At 45.9% G+C, this 19844-nt stretch overlaps 8 non-coding genes across 8 annotated transcripts; all 8 read left to right on the top strand.

Moving 5' to 3' along the window:
- The first annotated feature begins 1819 nt into the window (after positions 1 to 1819).
- LOC130311875 (U2 spliceosomal RNA) lies at positions 1820 to 2010 on the top strand. The gene has a single exon (XR_008860146.1). It is a non-coding gene; the product is annotated as a U2 spliceosomal RNA (small nuclear RNA).
- Positions 2011 to 4103: 2093 nt separating this feature from the next.
- Positions 4104 to 4294, top strand: LOC130311864 (U2 spliceosomal RNA). The gene has a single exon (XR_008860136.1). It is a non-coding gene; the product is annotated as a U2 spliceosomal RNA (small nuclear RNA).
- Positions 4295 to 6365: 2071 nt separating this feature from the next.
- On the top strand, positions 6366 to 6556 carry LOC130311874 (U2 spliceosomal RNA). Its single transcript, XR_008860145.1, has one exon. It is a non-coding gene; the product is annotated as a U2 spliceosomal RNA (small nuclear RNA).
- A 2087-nt stretch (positions 6557 to 8643) lies between these two features.
- LOC130311873 (U2 spliceosomal RNA) lies at positions 8644 to 8834 on the top strand. Its single transcript, XR_008860144.1, has one exon. It is a non-coding gene; the product is annotated as a U2 spliceosomal RNA (small nuclear RNA).
- Positions 8835 to 10920: 2086 nt separating this feature from the next.
- LOC130311872 (U2 spliceosomal RNA) lies at positions 10921 to 11111 on the top strand. The gene has a single exon (XR_008860143.1). It is a non-coding gene; the product is annotated as a U2 spliceosomal RNA (small nuclear RNA).
- A 2086-nt stretch (positions 11112 to 13197) lies between these two features.
- Positions 13198 to 13388, top strand: LOC130311871 (U2 spliceosomal RNA). Its single transcript, XR_008860142.1, has one exon. It is a non-coding gene; the product is annotated as a U2 spliceosomal RNA (small nuclear RNA).
- Positions 13389 to 15484: 2096 nt separating this feature from the next.
- On the top strand, positions 15485 to 15675 carry LOC130311870 (U2 spliceosomal RNA). The gene has a single exon (XR_008860141.1). It is a non-coding gene; the product is annotated as a U2 spliceosomal RNA (small nuclear RNA).
- Positions 15676 to 17755: 2080 nt separating this feature from the next.
- LOC130311869 (U2 spliceosomal RNA) lies at positions 17756 to 17946 on the top strand. The gene has a single exon (XR_008860140.1). It is a non-coding gene; the product is annotated as a U2 spliceosomal RNA (small nuclear RNA).
- Positions 17947 to 19844: the final 1898 nt, after the last annotated feature.

The following is a 19844-nucleotide window of genomic DNA, read 5'->3' as shown; positions in this document are numbered from 1 at the left end:
CTGCCTTGATAGCGGGTGGGTGCTGAATGTTCCTAATTGACAAAATAAGATTAATGCTTATGAAGAAATATAAAATCTCATCCCTTCCCCAATATCGCGCCACACCCCTACCCCTTAATTCCCTGGTTGAACTTGATGGACATATGTCTTTTTTCGACCGTACTAACTATGTAACTATGTAACATAACATGGGGGGGGGGGGGTCTCCTGGCTGTTCACACAGGTGTGTCATTGCTGTACATTGACCATGCATTGCTTCTGTGGTATTGCAAAGGCAAAGACAAATGCTTCCAGCCATCCATTGCACTAATGGATTGGTCATCAGCTGGCTGTCTATGTCCCGCATCAATATAGACCAAAGTACAGAGGGTTAGGCTATGCTATTGTGCACCTACCTGATGCATCAGAAGGTGCGAGGCCCTTGCTAAATTCTGTGCACAGACTTTGAGATCTATGCTTTAGACTGTATCTAAACCTGCTCCAACATGGACTGACATTCTGGCCTACTTTCAGCCGATGCGACTTGTCTGTCGCTGAACAGTCGCTTTTTATGTATTCAGCACCTATGTATAATGTTGTAAAAATGCTCTAGAAGCTAAAGTCGCAGAAATGTCACACATATTTGGCCTGCAACTTTCTGTGCGACAAATTCAGACAGGAAAAATCAGTATAAATCCTTAGAAAATTATCCCCCAGTGTCTCCATCTGCTGGCGGTATTGAATAAGCATTGCTGCACTGATGGGGTATGCATTAGACGAAAAAAAAGAAGAAAAAGAAGAATAATACGCCCAGAAAAGAGGCGAAAAGGAGAAAAACGTAAAAAAACGTGAAAAAAAAGTAAGAGGAAGAGAAGGGAAAAAAAGGTGGAAATGGGTTTAAAAGTGATTTCGGCGGAGAATTATATATATATATATATATATATATATATATATATATATATATATACGCGCACACACACACATATATATAAACGTATTCTCCGTTGAGATATTGCAGCCGCTGCTGTGTCCAGGCCCAGGAGCCTTAGCACTGTGCTGTGATGTCACTCAATACCACTGACATCACTAGGTGTAAACAACATCTCTCCTTTGCTGTGTATGTGACTATGGAGCTGTTTGGTGATGTCGTCTATTATGGCCTTCATAGAAGCAACAGGAGATTGTTGCATCCATCTAGAACCCTCAGAACTACAGTGCTATGATGTCACTCACTTCCACAGGCCTTGCAGAGTGTAAACAACAACAACCCAGCTTTGTTGTGTATGTAACCATAGGGATTTGTGATGTCACCTAGAACCTTCACAGCAGCGACAGCTTTATGAGGAGCATCAGCACTGCTCTGCCTGAGCAGAACCATCACCGCCATAGGTTGTCAAATAACCCGGGTTTAACCCACACAGGTAAGTCCAATGGGGTGCAGGCATGTCCTCTATGCTTACAGCTTCCCGTGGGTGTTGGTTTGATACCGTTTGGGGACAGCCAAGGAGGCATCTGCAGGCAACAAAGGTAGGTGTGTGCTTGTGTGTGTGTTTCCTATGCAGATCCTAAGCCCAGTGTCACATGCAAGTAGGAGGAGTAAGAAGGGTTCCTGGCAAATCCGGGTTATGGATTGCATTTAAAAAGGCCCCGTGGGAGTGCAATGGGCCCCTGTCTTGCTGCTTAGCAATAATGGTATGGGTTTAGGTTCTGCTGTGTGTACTGGTGGTTGACTGCCCCCCAGCCCAGAGTGTGCATGGAAAATTGTCTGGCAGCCTCCCTGACAGCAAGCAGTGATAGTGCCCATGAAGGGGACCTTGTTGGGCCCGCCCCTTTCACGGTTATCGCTTCTCGGCCTTTTGGCTAAGATCAAGTGTAGTATCTGTTCTTATCAGTTTAATATCTGATACGTCCCCTATCTGGGGACCATATATTAAATGGATTTTTGAGAACGGGGGCCGATTTCGAAGCTTGCTTCCGTCGCCCTATGCATTGACCCGATATGGCAGTATCTTCGGGTACAGTGCACCACCCCCTTACAGGGTTAAAAAGAAAGATTCCTACTTTCATTGCTACCTGCTTGCTGGCTAGCCAGCTAGCCAGCCCTGTGGGCCTTGCTGCTGCTGCTGCTGCAGCCAAAAAACAAAAGGTGGTGCTGCTGCTGCTTCTGCTTCTGCTTGTGTCTGGCCGCTGTTGGAGCGTCCAGGCACAGGACTTCTGCTGCTGCTGACTAAATGGCCTCCTTAATTGGATCATTTGAGTAGCCAGCACACCTGTGCAGGTAGGGCATGACATGATAGGCAGCTGCCTTGATAGCGGGTGGGTGCTGAATGTTCCTAATTGACAAAATAAGATTAATGCTTATGAAGAAATATAAAATCTCATCCCTTCCCCAATATCGCGCCACACCCCTACCCCTTAATTCCCTGGTTGAACTTGATGGACATATGTCTTTTTTCGACCGTACTAACTATGTAACTATGTAACATAACATGGGGGGGGGGGGGTCTCCTGGCTGTTCACACAGGTGTGTCATTGCTGTACATTGACCATGCATTGCTTCTGTGGTATTGCAAAGGCAAAGACAAATGCTTCCAGCCATCCATTGCACTAATGGATTGGTCATCAGCTGGCTGTCTATGTCCCGCATCAATATAGACCAAAGTACAGAGGGTTAGGCTATGCTATTGTGCACCTACCTGATGCATCAGAAGGTGCGAGGCCCTTGCTAAATTCTGTGCACAGACTTTGAGATCTATGCTTTAGACTGTATCTAAACCTGCTCCAACATGGACTGACATTCTGGCCTACTTTCAGCCGATGCGACTTGTCTGTCGCTGAACAGTCGCTTTTTATGTATTCAGCACCTATGTATAATGTTGTAAAAATGCTCTAGAAGCTAAAGTCGCAGAAATGTCACACATATTTGGCCTGCAACTTTCTGTGCGACAAATTCAGACAGGAAAAATCAGTATAAATCCTTAGAAAATTATCCCCCAGTGTCTCCATCTGCTGGCGGTATTGAATAAGCATTGCTGCACTGATGGGGTATGCATTAGACGAAAAAAAAGAAGAAAAAGAAGAATAATACGCCCAGAAAAGAGGCGAAAAGGAGAAAAACGTAAAAAAACGTGAAAAAAAAGTAAGAGGAAGAGAAGGGAAAAAAAGGTGGAAATGGGTTTAAAAGTGATTTCGGCGGAGAAATATATATATATATATATATATATATATATATATATATATATATATATACACGCGCACACACACACATATATATAAACATATTCTCCGTTGAGATATTGCAGCCGCTGCTGTGTCCAGGCCCAGGAGCCTTAGCACTGTGCTGTGATGTCACTCAATACCACTGACATCACTAGGTGTAAACAACATCTCTCCTTTGCTGTGTATGTGACTATGGAGCTGTTTGGTGATGTCGTCTATTATGGCCTTCATAGAAGCAACAGGAGATTGTTGCATCCATCTAGAACCCTCAGAACTACAGTGCTATGATGTCACTCACTTCCACAGGCCTTGCAGAGTGTAAACAACAACAACCCAGCTTTGTTGTGTATGTAACCATAGGGATTTGTGATGTCACCTAGAACCTTCACAGCAGCGACAGCTTTATGAGGAGCATCAGCACTGCTCTGCCTGAGCAGAACCATCACCGCCATAGGTTGTCAAATAACCCGGGTTTAACCCACACAGGTAAGTCCAATGGGGTGCAGGCATGTCCTCTATGCTTACAGCTTCCCGTGGGTGTTGGTTTGATACCGTTTGGGGACAGCCAAGGAGGCATCTGCAGGCAACAAAGGTAGGTGTGTGCTTGTGTGTGTGTTTCCTATGCAGATCCTAAGCCCAGTGTCACATGCAAGTAGGAGGAGTAAGAAGGGTTCCTGGCAAATCCGGGTTATGGATTGCATTTAAAAAGGCCCCGTGGGAGTGCAATGGGCCCCTGTCTTGCTGCTTAGCAATAATGGTATGGGTTTAGGTTCTGCTGTGTGTACTGGTGGTTGACTGCCCCCCAGCCCAGAGTGTGCATGGAAAATTGTCTGGCAGCCTCCCTGACAGCAAGCAGTGATAGTGCCCATGAAGGGGACCTTGTTGGGCCCGCCCCTTTCACGGTTATCGCTTCTCGGCCTTTTGGCTAAGATCAAGTGTAGTATCTGTTCTTATCAGTTTAATATCTGATACGTCCCCTATCTGGGGACCATATATTAAATTGATTTTTGAGAACGGGGGCCGATTTCGAAGCTTGCTTCCGTCGCCCTATGCATTGACCCGATATGGCAGTATCTTCGGGTACAGTGCACCACCCCCTTACAGGGTTAAAAAGAAAGATTCCTACTTTCATTGCTACCTGCTTGCTGGCTAGCCAGCTAGCCAGCCCTGTGGGCCTTGCTGCTGCTGCTGCTGCAGCCAAAAAACAAAAGGTGGTGCTGCTGCTGCTTCTGCTTCTGCTTGTGTCTGGCCGCTGTTGGAGCGTCCAGGCACAGGACTTCTGCTGCTGCTGACTAAATGGCCTCCTTAATTGGATCATTTGAGTAGCCAGCACACCTGTGCAGGTAGGGCATGACATGATAGGCAGCTGCCTTGATAGCGGGTGGGTGCTGAATGTTCCTAATTGACAAAATAAGATTAATGCTTATGAAGAAATATAAAATCTCATCCCTTCCCCAATATCGCGCCACACCCCTACCCCTTAATTCCCTGGTTGAACTTGATGGACATATGTCTTTTTTCGACCGTACTAACTATGTAACTATGTAACATAACATGGGGGGGGGGGGGTCTCCTGGCTGTTCACACAGGTGTGTCATTGCTGTACATTGACCATGCATTGCTTCTGTGGTATTGCAAAGGCAAAGACAAATGCTTCCAGCCATCCATTGCACTAATGGATTGGTCATCAGCTGGCTGTCTATGTCCCGCATCAATATAGACCAAAGTACAGAGGGTTAGGCTATGCTATTGTGCACCTACCTGATGCATCAGAAGGTGCGAGGCCCTTGCTAAATTCTGTGCACAGACTTTGAGATCTATGCTTTAGACTGTATCTAAACCTGCTCCAACATGGACTGACATTCTGGCCTACTTTCAGCCGATGCGACTTGTCTGTCGCTGAACAGTCGCTTTTTATGTATTCAGCACCTATGTATAATGTTGTAAAAATGCTCTAGAAGCTAAAGTCGCAGAAATGTCACACATATTTGGCCTGCAACTTTCTGTGCGACAAATTCAGACAGGAAAAATCAGTATAAATCCTTAGAAAATTATCCCCCAGTGTCTCCATCTGCTGGCGGTATTGAATAAGCATTGCTGCACTGATGGGGTATGCATTAGACGAAAAAAAAGAAGAAAAAGAAGAATAATACGCCCAGAAAAGAGGCGAAAAGGAGAAAAACGTAAAAAAACGTGAAAAAAAAGTAAGAGGAAGAGAAGGGAAAAAAAGGTGGAAATGGGTTTAAAAGTGATTTCGGCGGAGAAATATATATATATATATATATATATATATATATACGCGCACACACATATATATAAACGTATTCTCCGTTGAGATATTGCAGCCGCTGCTGTGTCCAGGCCCAGGAGCCTTAGCACTGTGCTGTGATGTCACTCAATACCACTGACATCACTAGGTGTAAACAACATCTCTCCTTTGCTGTGTATGTGACTATGGAGCTGTTTGGTGATGTCGTCTATTATGGCCTTCATAGAAGCAACAGGAGATTGTTGCATCCATCTAGAACCCTCAGAACTACAGTGCTATGATGTCACTCACTTCCACAGGCCTTGCAGAGTGTAAACAACAACAACCCAGCTTTGTTGTGTATGTAACCATAGGGATTTGTGATGTCACCTAGAACCTTCACAGCAGCGACAGCTTTATGAGGAGCATCAGCACTGCTCTGCCTGAGCAGAACCATCACCGCCATAGGTTGTCAAATAACCCGGGTTTAACCCACACAGGTAAGTCCAATGGGGTGCAGGCATGTCCTCTATGCTTACAGCTTCCCGTGGGTGTTGGTTTGATACCGTTTGGGGACAGCCAAGGAGGCATCTGCAGGCAACAAAGGTAGGTGTGTGCTTGTGTGTGTGTTTCCTATGCAGATCCTAAGCCCAGTGTCACATGCAAGTAGGAGGAGTAAGAAGGGTTCCTGGCAAATCCGGGTTATGGATTGCATTTAAAAAGGCCCCGTGGGAGTGCAATGGGCCCCTGTCTTGCTGCTTAGCAATAATGGTATGGGTTTAGGTTCTGCTGTGTGTACTGGTGGTTGACTGCCCCCCAGCCCAGAGTGTGCATGGAAAATTGTCTGGCAGCCTCCCTGACAGCAAGCAGTGATAGTGCCCATGAAGGGGACCTTGTTGGGCCCGCCCCTTTCACGGTTATCGCTTCTCGGCCTTTTGGCTAAGATCAAGTGTAGTATCTGTTCTTATCAGTTTAATATCTGATACGTCCCCTATCTGGGGACCATATATTAAATGGATTTTTGAGAACGGGGGCCGATTTCGAAGCTTGCTTCCGTCGCCCTATGCATTGACCCGATATGGCAGTATCTTCGGGTACAGTGCACCACCCCCTTACAGGGTTAAAAAGAAAGATTCCTACTTTCATTGCTACCTGCTTGCTGGCTAGCCAGCTAGCCAGCCCTGTGGGCCTTGCTGCTGCTGCTGCTGCAGCCAAAAAACAAAAGGTGGTGCTGCTGCTTCTGCTTCTGCTTGTGTCTGGCCGCTGTTGGAGCGTCCAGGCACAGGACTTCTGCTGCTGCTGACTAAATGGCCTCCTTAATTGGATCATTTGAGTAGCCAGCACACCTGTGCAGGTAGGGCATGACATGATAGGCAGCTGCCTTGATAGCGGGTGGGTGCTGAATGTTCCTAATTGACAAAATAAGATTAATGCTTATGAAGAAATATAAAATCTCATCCCTTCCCCAATATCGCGCCACACCCCTACCCCTTAATTCCCTGGTTGAACTTGATGGACATATGTCTTTTTTCGACCGTACTAACTATGTAACTATGTAACATAACATGGGGGGGGGGGGTCTCCTGGCTGTTCACACAGGTGTGTCATTGCTGTACATTGACCATGCATTGCTTCTGTGGTATTGCAAAGGCAAAGACAAATGCTTCCAGCCATCCATTGCACTAATGGATTGGTCATCAGCTGGCTGTCTATGTCCCGCATCAATATAGACCAAAGTACAGAGGGTTAGGCTATGCTATTGTGCACCTACCTGATGCATCAGAAGGTGCGAGGCCCTTGCTAAATTCTGTGCACAGACTTTGAGATCTATGCTTTAGACTGTATCTAAACCTGCTCCAACATGGACTGACATTCTGGCCTACTTTCAGCCGATGCGACTTGTCTGTCGCTGAACAGTCGCTTTTTATGTATTCAGCACCTATGTATAATGTTGTAAAAATGCTCTAGAAGCTAAAGTCGCAGAAATGTCACACATATTTGGCCTGCAACTTTCTGTGCGACAAATTCAGACAGGAAAAATCAGTATAAATCCTTAGAAAATTATCCCCCAGTGTCTCCATCTGCTGGCGGTATTGAATAAGCATTGCTGCACTGATGGGGTATGCATTAGACGAAAAAAAAGAAGAAAAAGAAGAATAATACGCCCAGAAAAGAGGCGAAAAGGAGAAAAACGTAAAAAAACGTGAAAAAAAAGTAAGAGGAAGAGAAGGGAAAAAAAGGTGGAAATGGGTTTAAAAGTGATTTCGGCGGAGAAATATATATATATATATATATATATATATATATATATATATATATATATACGCGCACACACACACATATATATAAACGTATTCTCCGTTGAGATATTGCAGCCGCTGCTGTGTCCAGGCCCAGGAGCCTTAGCACTGTGCTGTGATGTCACTCAATACCACTGACATCACTAGGTGTAAACAACATCTCTCCTTTGCTGTGTATGTGACTATGGAGCTGTTTGGTGATGTCGTCTATTATGGCCTTCATAGAAGCAACAGGAGATTGTTGCATCCATCTAGAACCCTCAGAACTACAGTGCTATGATGTCACTCACTTCCACAGGCCTTGCAGAGTGTAAACAACAACAACCCAGCTTTGTTGTGTATGTAACCATAGGGATTTGTGATGTCACCTAGAACCTTCACAGCAGCGACAGCTTTATGAGGAGCATCAGCACTGCTCTGCCTGAGCAGAACCATCACCGCCATAGGTTGTCAAATAACCCGGGTTTAACCCACACAGGTAAGTCCAATGGGGTGCAGGCACGTCCTCTATGCTTACAGCTTCCCGTGGGTGTTGGTTTGATACCGTTTGGGGACAGCCAAGGAGGCATCTGCAGGCAACAAAGGTAGGTGTGTGCTTGTGTGTGTGTTTCCTATGCAGATCCTAAGCCCAGTGTCACATGCAAGTAGGAGGAGTAAGAAGGGTTCCTGGCAAATCCGGGTTATGGATTGCATTTAAAAAGGCCCCGTGGGAGTGCAATGGGCCCCTGTCTTGCTGCTTAGCAATAATGGTATGGGTTTAGGTTCTGCTGTGTGTACTGGTGGTTGACTGCCCCCCAGCCCAGAGTGTGCATGGAAAATTGTCTGGCAGCCTCCCTGACAGCAAGCAGTGATAGTGCCCATGAAGGGGACCTTGTTGGGCCCGCCCCTTTCACGGTTATCGCTTCTCGGCCTTTTGGCTAAGATCAAGTGTAGTATCTGTTCTTATCAGTTTAATATCTGATACGTCCCCTATCTGGGGACCATATATTAAATGGATTTTTGAGAACGGGGGCCGATTTCGAAGCTTGCTTCCGTCGCCCTATGCATTGACCCGATATGGCAGTATCTTCGGGTACAGTGCACCACCCCCTTACAGGGTTAAAAAGAAAGATTCCTACTTTCATTGCTACCTGCTTGCTGGCTAGCCAGCTAGCCAGCCCTGTGGGCCTTGCTGCTGCTGCTGCTGCAGCCAAAAAACAAAAGGTGGTGCTGCTGCTGCTTCTGCTTCTGCTTGTGTCTGGCCGCTGTTGGAGCGTCCAGGCACAGGACTTCTGCTGCTGCTGACTAAATGGCCTCCTTAATTGGATCATTTGAGTAGCCAGCACACCTGTGCAGGTAGGGCATGACATGATAGGCAGCTGCCTTGATAGCGGGTGGGTGCTGAATGTTCCTAATTGACAAAATAAGATTAATGCTTATGAAGAAATATAAAATCTCATCCCTTCCCCAATATCGCGCCACACCCCTACCCCTTAATTCCCTGGTTGAACTTGATGGACATATGTCTTTTTTCGACCGTACTAACTATGTAACTATGTAACATAACATGGGGGGGGGGGGGGTCTCCTGGCTGTTCACACAGGTGTGTCATTGCTGTACATTGACCATGCATTGCTTCTGTGGTATTGCAAAGGCAAAGACAAATGCTTCCAGCCATCCATTGCACTAATGGATTGGTCATCAGCTGGCTGTCTATGTCCCGCATCAATATAGACCAAAGTACAGAGGGTTAGGCTATGCTATTGTGCACCTACCTGATGCATCAGAAGGTGCGAGGCCCTTGCTAAATTCTGTGCACAGACTTTGAGATCTATGCTTTAGACTGTATCTAAACCTGCTCCAACATGGACTGACATTCTGGCCTACTTTCAGCCGATGCGACTTGTCTGTCGCTGAACAGTCGCTTTTTATGTATTCAGCACCTATGTATAATGTTGTAAAAATGCTCTAGAAGCTAAAGTCGCAGAAATGTCACACATATTTGGCCTGCAACTTTCTGTGCGACAAATTCAGACAGGAAAAATCAGTATAAATCCTTAGAAAATTATCCCCCAGTGTCTCCATCTGCTGGCGGTATTGAATAAGCATTGCTGCACTGATGGGGTATGCATTAGACGAAAAAAAAGAAGAAAAAGAAGAATAATACGCCCAGAAAAGAGGCGAAAAGGAGAAAAACGTAAAAAAACGTGAAAAAAAAGTAAGAGGAAGAGAAGGGAAAAAAAGGTGGAAATGGGTTTAAAAGTGATTTCGGCGGAGAAATATATATATATATATATATATATATATATATATATATATATACGCGCACACACACACATATATATAAACGTATTCTCCGTTGAGATATTGCAGCCGCTGCTGTGTCCAGGCCCAGGAGCCTTAGCACTGTGCTGTGATGTCACTCAATACCACTGACATCACTAGGTGTAAACAACATCTCTCCTTTGCTGTGTATGTGACTATGGAGCTGTTTGGTGATGTCGTCTATTATGGCCTTCATAGAAGCAACAGGAGATTGTTGCATCCATCTAGAACCCTCAGAACTACAGTGCTATGATGTCACTCACTTCCACAGGCCTTGCAGAGTGTAAACAACAACAACCCAGCTTTGTTGTGTATGTAACCATAGGGATTTGTGATGTCACCTAGAACCTTCACAGCAGCAACAGCTTTATGAGGAGCATCAGCACTGCTCTGCCTGAGCAGAACCATCACCGCCATAGGTTGTCAAATAACCCGGGTTTAACCCACACAGGTAAGTCCAATGGGGTGCAGGCATGTCCTCTATGCTTACAGCTTCCCGTGGGTGTTGGTTTGATACCGTTTGGGGACAGCCAAGGAGGCATCTGCAGGCAACAAAGGTAGGTGTGTGCTTGTGTGTGTGTTTCCTATGCAGATCCTAAGCCCAGTGTCACATGCAAGTAGGAGGAGTAAGAAGGGTTCCTGGCAAATCCGGGTTATGGATTGCATTTAAAAAGGCCCCGTGGGAGTGCAATGGGCCCCTGTCTTGCTGCTTAGCAATAATGGTATGGGTTTAGGTTCTGCTGTGTGTACTGGTGGTTGACTGCCCCCCAGCCCAGAGTGTGCATGGAAAATTGTCTGGCAGCCTCCCTGACAGCAAGCAGTGATAGTGCCCATGAAGGGGACCTTGTTGGGCCCGCCCCTTTCACGGTTATCGCTTCTCGGCCTTTTGGCTAAGATCAAGTGTAGTATCTGTTCTTATCAGTTTAATATCTGATACGTCCCCTATCTGGGGACCATATATTAAATGGATTTTTGAGAACGGGGGCCGATTTCGAAGCTTGCTTCCGTCGCCCTATGCATTGACCCGATATGGCAGTATCTTCGGGTACAGTGCACCACCCCCTTACAGGGTTAAAAAGAAAGATTCCTACTTTCATTGCTACCTGCTTGCTGGCTAGCCAGCTAGCCAGCCCTGTGGGCCTTGCTGCTGCTGCTGCTGCAGCCAAAAAACAAAAGGTGGTGCTGCTGCTGCTTCTGCTTCTGCTTGTGTCTGGCCGCTGTTGGAGCGTCCAGGCACAGGACTTCTGCTGCTGCTGACTAAATGGCCTCCTTAATTGGATCATTTGAGTAGCCAGCACACCTGTGCAGGTAGGGCATGACATGATAGGCAGCTGCCTTGATAGCGGGTGGGTGCTGAATGTTCCTAATTGACAAAATAAGATTAATGCTTATGAAGAAATATAAAATCTCATCCCTTCCCCAATATCGCGCCACACCCCTACCCCTTAATTCCCTGGTTGAACTTGATGGACATATGTCTTTTTTCGACCGTACTAACTATGTAACTATGTAACATAACATGGGGGGGGGGGGTCTCCTGGCTGTTCACACAGGTGTGTCATTGCTGTACATTGACCATGCATTGCTTCTGTGGTATTGCAAAGGCAAAGACAAATGCTTCCAGCCATCCATTGCACTAATGGATTGGTCATCAGCTGGCTGTCTATGTCCCGCATCAATATAGACCAAAGTACAGAGGGTTAGGCTATGCTATTGTGCACCTACCTGATGCATCAGAAGGTGCGAGGCCCTTGCTAAATTCTGTGCACAGACTTTGAGATCTATGCTTTAGACTGTATCTAAACCTGCTCCAACATGGACTGACATTCTGGCCTACTTTCAGCCGATGCGACTTGTCTGTCGCTGAACAGTCGCTTTTTATGTATTCAGCACCTATGTATAATGTTGTAAAAATGCTCTAGAAGCTAAAGTCGCAGAAATGTCACACATATTTGGCCTGCAACTTTCTGTGCGACAAATTCAGACAGGAAAAATCAGTATAAATCCTTAGAAAATTATCCCCCAGTGTCTCCATCTGCTGGCGGTATTGAATAAGCATTGCTGCACTGATGGGGTATGCATTAGACGAAAAAAAAGAAGAAAAAGAAGAATAATACGCCCAGAAAAGAGGCGAAAAGGAGAAAAACGTAAAAAAACGTGAAAAAAAAGTAAGAGGAAGAGAAGGGAAAAAAAGGTGGAAATGGGTTTAAAAGTGATTTCGGCGGAGAAATATATATATATATATATATATATATATATATATATATATATATACGCGCACACACACACATATATATAAACGTATTCTCCGTTGAGATATTGCAGCCGCTGCTGTGTCCAGGCCCAGGAGCCTTAGCACTGTGCTGTGATGTCACTCAATACCACTGACATCACTAGGTGTAAACAACATCTCTCCTTTGCTGTGTATGTGACTATGGAGCTGTTTGGTGATGTCGTCTATTATGGCCTTCATAGAAGCAACAGGAGATTGTTGCATCCATCTAGAACCCTCAGAACTACAGTGCTATGATGTCACTCACTTCCACAGGCCTTGCAGAGTGTAAACAACAACAACCCAGCTTTGTTGTGTATGTAACCATAGGGATTTGTGATGTCACCTAGAACCTTCACAGCAGCGACAGCTTTATGAGGAGCATCAGCACTGCTCTGCCTGAGCAGAACCATCACCGCCATAGGTTGTCAAATAACCCGGGTTTAACCCACACAGGTAAGTCCAATGGGGTGCAGGCATGTCCTCTATGCTTACAGCTTCCCGTGGGTGTTGGTTTGATACCGTTTGGGGACAGCCAAGGAGGCATCTGCAGGCAACAAAGGTAGGTGTGTGCTTGTGTGTGTGTTTCCTATGCAGATCCTAAGCCCAGTGTCACATGCAAGTAGGAGGAGTAAGAAGGGTTCCTGGCAAATCCGGGTTATGGATTGCATTTAAAAAGGCCCCGTGGGAGTGCAATGGGCCCCTGTCTTGCTGCTTAGCAATAATGGTATGGGTTTAGGTTCTGCTGTGTGTACTGGTGGTTGACTGCCCCCCAGCCCAGAGTGTGCATGGAAAATTGTCTGGCAGCCTCCCTGACAGCAAGCAGTGATAGTGCCCATGAAGGGGACCTTGTTGGGCCCGCCCCTTTCACGGTTATCGCTTCTCGGCCTTTTGGCTAAGATCAAGTGTAGTATCTGTTCTTATCAGTTTAATATCTGATACGTCCCCTATCTGGGGACCATATATTAAATGGATTTTTGAGAACGGGGGCCGATTTCGAAGCTTGCTTCCGTCGCCCTATGCATTGACCCGATATGGCAGTATCTTCGGGTACAGTGCACCACCCCCTTACAGGGTTAAAAAGAAAGATTCCTACTTTCATTGCTACCTGCTTGCTGGCTAGCCAGCTAGCCAGCCCTGTGGGCCTTGCTGCTGCTGCTGCTGCAGCCAAAAAACAAAAGGTGGTGCTGCTGCTGCTTCTGCTTCTGCTTGTGTCTGGCCGCTGTTGGAGCGTCCAGGCACAGGACTTCTGCTGCTGCTGACTAAATGGCCTCCTTAATTGGATCATTTGAGTAGCCAGCACACCTGTGCAGGTAGGGCATGACATGATAGGCAGCTGCCTTGATAGCGGGTGGGTGCTGAATGTTCCTAATTGACAAAATAAGATTAATGCTTATGAAGAAATATAAAATCTCATCCCTTCCCCAATATCGCGCCACACCCCTACCCCTTAATTCCCTGGTTGAACTTGATGGACATATGTCTTTTTTCGACCGTACTAACTATGTAACTATGTAACATAACATGGGGGGGGGGGGTCTCCTGGCTGTTCACACAGGTGTGTCATTGCTGTACATTGACCATGCATTGCTTCTGTGGTATTGCAAAGGCAAAGACAAATGCTTCCAGCCATCCATTGCACTAATGGATTGGTCATCAGCTGGCTGTCTATGTCCCGCATCAATATAGACCAAAGTACAGAGGGTTAGGCTATGCTATTGTGCACCTACCTGATGCATCAGAAGGTGCGAGGCCCTTGCTAAATTCTGTGCACAGACTTTGAGATCTATGCTTTAGACTGTATCTAAACCTGCTCCAACATGGACTGACATTCTGGCCTACTTTCAGCCGATGCGACTTGTCTGTCGCTGAACAGTCGCTTTTTATGTATTCAGCACCTATGTATAATGTTGTAAAAATGCTCTAGAAGCTAAAGTCGCAGAAATGTCACACATATTTGGCCTGCAACTTTCTGTGCGACAAATTCAGACAGGAAAAATCAGTATAAATCCTTAGAAAATTATCCCCCAGTGTCTCCATCTGCTGGCGGTATTGAATAAGCATTGCTGCACTGATGGGGTATGCATTAGACGAAAAAAAAGAAGAAAAAGAAGAATAATACGCCCAGAAAAGAGGCGAAAAGGAGAAAAACGTAAAAAAACGTGAAAAAAAAGTAAGAGGAAGAGAAGGGAAAAAAAGGTGGAAATGGGTTTAAAAGTGATTTCGGCGGAGAAATATATATATATATATATATATATATATATATATATATATATATATATATATATACGCGCACACACACACATATATATAAACGTATTCTCCGTTGAGATATTGCAGCCGCTGCTGTGTCCAGGCCCAGGAGCCTTAGCACTGTGCTGTGATGTCACTCAATACCACTGACATCACTAGGTGTAAACAACATCTCTCCTTTGCTGTGTATGTGACTATGGAGCTGTTTGGTGATGTCGTCTATTATGGCCTTCATAGAAGCAACAGGAGATTGTTGCATCCATCTAGAACCCTCAGAACTACAGTGCTATGATGTCACTCACTTCCACAGGCCTTGCAGAGTGTAAACAACAACAACCCAGCTTTGTTGTGTATGTAACCATAGGGATTTGTGATGTCACCTAGAACCTTCACAGCAGCGACAGCTTTATGAGGAGCATCAGCACTGCTCTGCCTGAGCAGAACCATCACCGCCATAGGTTGTCAAATAACCCGGGTTTAACCCACACAGGTAAGTCCAATGGGGTGCAGGCATGTCCTCTATGCTTACAGCTTCCCGTGGGTGTTGGTTTGATACCGTTTGGGGACAGCCAAGGAGGCATCTGCAGGCAACAAAGGTAGGTGTGTGCTTGTGTGTGTGTTTCCTATGCAGATCCTAAGCCCAGTGTCACATGCAAGTAGGAGGAGTAAGAAGGGTTCCTGGCAAATCCGGGTTATGGATTGCATTTAAAAAGGCCCCGTGGGAGTGCAATGGGCCCCTGTCTTGCTGCTTAGCAATAATGGTATGGGTTTAGGTTCTGCTGTGTGTACTGGTGGTTGACTGCCCCCCAGCCCAGAGTGTGCATGGAAAATTGTCTGGCAGCCTCCCTGACAGCAAGCAGTGATAGTGCCCATGAAGGGGACCTTGTTGGGCCCGCCCCTTTCACGGTTATCGCTTCTCGGCCTTTTGGCTAAGATCAAGTGTAGTATCTGTTCTTATCAGTTTAATATCTGATACGTCCCCTATCTGGGGACCATATATTAAATGGATTTTTGAGAACGGGGGCCGATTTCGAAGCTTGCTTCCGTCGCCCTATGCATTGACCCGATATGGCAGTATCTTCGGGTACAGTGCACCACCCCCTTACAGGGTTAAAAAGAAAGATTCCTACTTTCATTGCTACCTGCTTGCTGGCTAGCCAGCTAGCCAGCCCTGTGGGCCTTGCTGCTGCTGCTGCTGCAGCCAAAAAACAAAAGGTGGTGCTGCTGCTGCTTCTGCTTCTGCTTGTGTCTGGCCGCTGTTGGAGCGTCCAGGCACAGGACTTCTGCTGCTGCTGACTAAATGGCCTCCTTAATTGGATCATTTGAGTAGCCAGCACACCTGTGCAGGTAGGGCATGACATGATAGGCAGCTGCCTTGATAGCGGGTGGGTGCTGAATGTTCCTAATTGACAAAATAAGATTAATGCTTATGAAGAAATATAAAATCTCATCCCTTCCCCAATATCGCGCCACACCCCTACCCCTTAATTCCCTGGTTGAACTTGATGGACATATGTCTTTTTTCGACCGTACTAACTATGTAACTATGTAACATAACATGGGGGGGGGGGGTCTCCTGGCTGTTCACACAGGTGTGTCATTGCTGTACATTGACCATGCATTGCTTCTGTGGTATTGCAAAGGCAAAGACAAATGCTTCCAGCCATCCATTGCACTAATGGATTGGTCATCAGCTGGCTGTCTATGTCCCGCATCAATATAGACCAAAGTACAGAGGGTTAGGCTATGCTATTGTGCACCTACCTGATGAATCAGAAGGTGCGAGGCCCTTGCTAAATTCTGTGCACAGACTTTGAGATCTATGCTTTAGACTGTATCTAAACCTGCTCCAACATGGACTGACATTCTGGCCTACTTTCAGCCGATGCGACTTGTCTGTCGCTGAACAGTCGCTTTTTATGTATTCAGCACCTATGTATAATGTTGTAAAAATGCTCTAGAAGCTAAAGTCGCAGAAATGTCACACATATTTGGCCTGCAACTTTCTGTGCGACAAATTCAGACAGGAAAAATCAGTATAAATCCTTAGAAAATTATCCCCCAGTGTCTCCATCTGCTGGCGGTATTGAATAAGCATTGCTGCACTGATGGGGTATGCATTAGACGAAAAAAAAGAAGAAAAAGAAGAATAATACGCCCAGAAAAGAGGCGAAAAGGAGAAAAACGTAAAAAAACGTGAAAAAAAAGTAAGAGGAAGAGAAGGGAAAAAAAGGTGGAAATGGGTTTAAAAGTGATTTCGGCGGAGAAATATATATATATATATATATATATATATATATATATATACGCGCACACACACACATATATATAAACGTATTCTCCGTTGAGATATTGCAGCCGCTGCTGTGTCCAGGCCCAGGAGCCTTAGCACTGTGCTGTGATGTCACTCAATACCACTGACATCACTAGGTGTAAACAACATCTCTCCTTTGCTGTGTATGTGACTATGGAGCTGTTTGGTGATGTCGTCTATTATGGCCTTCATAGAAGCAACAGGAGATTGTTGCATCCATCTAGAACCCTCAGAACTACAGTGCTATGATGTCACTCACTTCCACAGGCCTTGCAGAGTGTAAACAACAACAACCCAGCTTTGTTGTGTATGTAACCATAGGGATTTGTGATGTCACCTAGAACCTTCACAGCAGCGACAGCTTTATGAGGAGCATCAGCACTGCTCTGCCTGAGCAGAACCATCACCGCCATAGGTTGTCAAATAACCCGGGTTTAACCCACACAGGTAAGTCCAATGGGGTGCAGGCATGTCCTCTATGCTTACAGCTTCCCGTGGGTGTTGGTTTGATACCGTTTGGGGACAGCCAAGGAGGCATCTGCAGGCAACAAAGGTAGGTGTGTGCTTGTGTGTGTGTTTCCTATGCAGATCCTAAGCCCAGTGTCACATGCAAGTAGGAGGAGTAAGAAGGGTTCCTGGCAAATCCGGGTTATGGATTGCATTTAAAAAGGCCCCGTGGGAGTGCAATGGGCCCCTGTCTTGCTGCTTAGCAATAATGGTATGGGTTTAGGTTCTGCTGTGTGTACTGGTGGTTGACTGCCCCCCAGCCCAGAGTGTGCATGGAAAATTGTCTGGCAGCCTCTCTGACAGCAAGCAGTGATAGTGCCCATGAAGGGGACCTTGTTGGGCCCGCCCCTTTCACGGTTATCGCTTCTCGGCCTTTTGGCTAAGATCAAGTGTAGTATCTGTTCTTATCAGTTTAATATCTGATACGTCCCCTATCTGGGGACCATATATTAAATGGATTTTTGAGAACGGGGGCCGATTTCGAAGCTTGCTTCCGTCGCCCTATGCATTGACCCGATATGGCAGTATCTTCGGGTACAGTGCACCACCCCCTTACAGGGTTAAAAAGAAAGATTCCTACTTTCATTGCTACCTGCTTGCTGGCTAGCCAGCTAGCCAGCCCTGTGGGCCTTGCTGCTGCTGCTGCTGCAGCCAAAAAACAAAAGGTGGTGCTGCTGCTGCTTCTGCTTCTGCTTGTGTCTGGCCGCTGTTGGAGCGTCCAGGCACAGGACTTCTGCTGCTGCTGACTAAATGGCCTCCTTAATTGGATCATTTGAGTAGCCAGCACACCTGTGCAGGTAGGGCATGACATGATAGGCAGCTGCCTTGATAGCGGGTGGGTGCTGAATGTTCCTAATTGACAAAATAAGATTAATGCTTATGAAGAAATATAAAATCTCATCCCTTCCCCAATATCGCGCCACACCCCTACCCCTTAATTCCCTGGTTGAACTTGATGGACATATGTCTTTTTTCGACCGTACTAACTATGTAACTATGTAACATAACATGGGGGGGGGGGTCTCCTGGCTGTTCACACAGGTGTGTCATTGCTGTACATTGACCATGCATTGCTTCTGTGGTATTGCAAAGGCAAAGACAAATGCTTCCAGCCATCCATTGCACTAATGGATTGGTCATCAGCTGGCTGTCTATGTCCCGCATCAATATAGACCAAAGTACAGAGGGTTAGGCTATGCTATTGTGCACCTACCTGATGCATCAGAAGGTGCGAGGCCCTTGCTAAATTCTGTGCACAGACTTTGAGATCTATGCTTTGGACTGTATCTAAACCTGCTCCAACATGGACTGACATTCTGGCCTACTTTCAGCCGATGCGACTTGTCTGTCGCTGAACAGTCGCTTTTTATGTATTCAGCACCTATGTATAATGTTGTAAAAATGCTCTAGAAGCTAAAGTCGCAGAAATGTCACACATATTTGGCCTGCAACTTTCTGTGCGACAAATTCAGACAGGAAAAATCAGTATAAATCCTTAGAAAATTATCCCCCAGTGTCTCCATCTGCTGGCGGTATTGAATAAGCATTGCTGCACTGATGGGGTATGCATTAGACGAAAAAAAAGAAGAAAAAGAAGAATAATACGCCCAGAAAAGAGGCGAAAAGGAGAAAAACGTAAAAAAACGTGAAAAAAAAGTAAGAGGAAGAGAAGGGAAAAAAAGGTGGAAATGGGTTTAAAAGTGATTTCGGCGGAGAAATATATATATATATATATATATATATATATATATATATATATATACGCGCACACACACACATATATATAAACGTATTCTCCGTTGAGATATTGCAGCCGCTGCTGTGTCCAGGCCCAGGAGCCTTAGCACTGTGCTGTGATGTCACTCAATACCACTGACATCACTAGGTGTAAACAACATCTCTCCTTTGCTGTGTATGTGACTATGGAGCTGTTTGGTGATGTCGTCTATTATGGCCTTCATAGAAGCAACAGGAGATTGTTGCATCCATCTAGAACCCTCAGAACTACAGTGCTATGATGTCACTCACTTCCACAGGCCTTGCAGAGTGTAAACAACAACAACCCAGCTTTGTTGTGTATGTAACCATAGGGATTTGTGATGTCACCTAGAACCTTCACAGCAGCGACAGCTTTATGAGGAGCATCAGCACTGCTCTGCCTGAGCAGAACCATCACCGCCATAGGTTGTCAAATAACCCGGGTTTAACCCACACAGGTAAGTCCAATGGGGTGCAGGCATGTCCTCTATGCTTACAGCTTCCCGTGGGTGTTGGTTTGATACCGTTTGGGGACAGCCAAGGAGGCATCTGCAGGCAACAAAGGTAGGTGTGTGCTTGTGTGTGTGTTTCCTATGCAGATCCTAAGCCCAGTGTCACATGCAAGTAGGAGGAGTAAGAAGGGTTCCTGGCAAATCCGGGTTATGGATTGCATTTAAAAAGGCCCCGTGG

The sequence above is a fragment of the Hyla sarda genome, unplaced genomic scaffold (assembly GCF_029499605.1).
Source record: "Hyla sarda isolate aHylSar1 unplaced genomic scaffold, aHylSar1.hap1 scaffold_1684, whole genome shotgun sequence".
Taxonomy (NCBI): Eukaryota; Metazoa; Chordata; class Amphibia; order Anura; family Hylidae; genus Hyla; species Hyla sarda.
Note: the sequence above shows the minus strand (reverse complement) of the source record. Positions and strands in the feature narration are given on the sequence as shown.